Genomic DNA, 1107 nt, shown 5'->3' with positions numbered 1-1107 from the left:
AAAAGTAAACAGTTAAATAGAATAATCAAGTGTCAGAATAATAATAAATAAAAATGGACAAACAACCAATTTGCATTTCAACCTAAATTCGAGGTTATAGTAACATGGAGTCCGAACTACTTGGCACACAGAAAAGACTGAACACGCAAGAACCACAAACCAACCATAAACATTTGAATGGTAGTGCATTTAAATATATCTAGTTGCAACATTTAGGACGTTATAATTCGTTAGAAATCAGCAGTCTGTATACGGTCATAAACTTCCTTTTTAGCAAATTTCTAAACTTGTTGGTACAAACTTCTTTTGGGTTTTCCGAAAGCTCATTAGTCATACAAATGCTAACATTATCTAGGTTACACATTACCTCATAGTGCAGTCGACGAGCCTTTGTCATAGCAGGTAAAGACGACCTTTTCCCACTGATGTTTCTGAACACTTGGAACACCATGAAGCACAGGAACAGGAAGTAGAGACATGCGCAGATTCCTGCTACAATGATGAAGGCCATCTGCACCAATCTCAGTTAAAGTGATAACTTAACACAAAGCATATGACGACACTATACCACAGAAGTATAGAAATCAGCAACAGTATGGTTGAGATATTTTTGTGTGGATCATTATTTACTTTAAAAGCCTTTAGTACATGTTTGGTCCGAACATATGTGGCACATAATGAAGATGCATTATTATAATACATGAATGAACAGAGCAGGGATTTGACCATCAGTTGCCATCCTGAAGGCCTTTAATTAACATCTGTACCAACATCTCACACAGTCAAAAGGATACAGCAAGCTCTGTCCCAACATCTGATGCCCAGATACTGTAGAAGGGGTTCTTCAGCTGTACTCCTCTATGAAGAAAACAAATGCAATGCATTTTTTAGAAGAGAACAACACAGCAGTATTAAGGACAAAAGAACTCAAGTTAGATGGAAACCAAAGTGAGTTACTTCATGCCAAGAATGAGGATAGTTCAGTTGGCTCACCTTTCACACATATCAAAAATGAATAGGCAGAAGGAGCCAAAGACAATGGGTCCAACCTGCTTCCAGTACACAGAAAAACGGTTTCTCTCAGTCTGGTCCTTGAGGGAAAAAAAA

The 1107-nt window shown here is 37.7% G+C and overlaps 1 long non-coding RNA gene across 1 annotated transcript; it reads right to left on the bottom strand.

Annotated features, from left to right (window-relative positions):
• Positions 1-372: 372 nt before the first annotated feature.
• LOC107580780 (uncharacterized) lies at positions 373-1091 on the bottom strand. Its single transcript, XR_001608705.1, has 3 exons — positions 994-1091; positions 795-858; positions 373-511 (listed from the first exon to the last, which is right to left on the bottom strand). It is a non-coding gene; the product is annotated as an uncharacterized lncRNA (long non-coding RNA).
• Between the last annotated feature and the right edge of the window lie 16 nt (positions 1092-1107).

The sequence above is a fragment of the Sinocyclocheilus grahami genome, unplaced genomic scaffold (assembly GCF_001515645.1).
Source record: "Sinocyclocheilus grahami isolate Dianchi unplaced genomic scaffold, SAMN03320097.WGS_v1.1 scaffold44533.1, whole genome shotgun sequence".
NCBI lineage: Eukaryota > Metazoa > Chordata > Actinopteri > Cypriniformes > Cyprinidae > Sinocyclocheilus > Sinocyclocheilus grahami.
The sequence above is the reverse complement of the archived record's forward strand: the minus strand, read 5'-3'. Positions and strand labels throughout refer to the sequence as shown.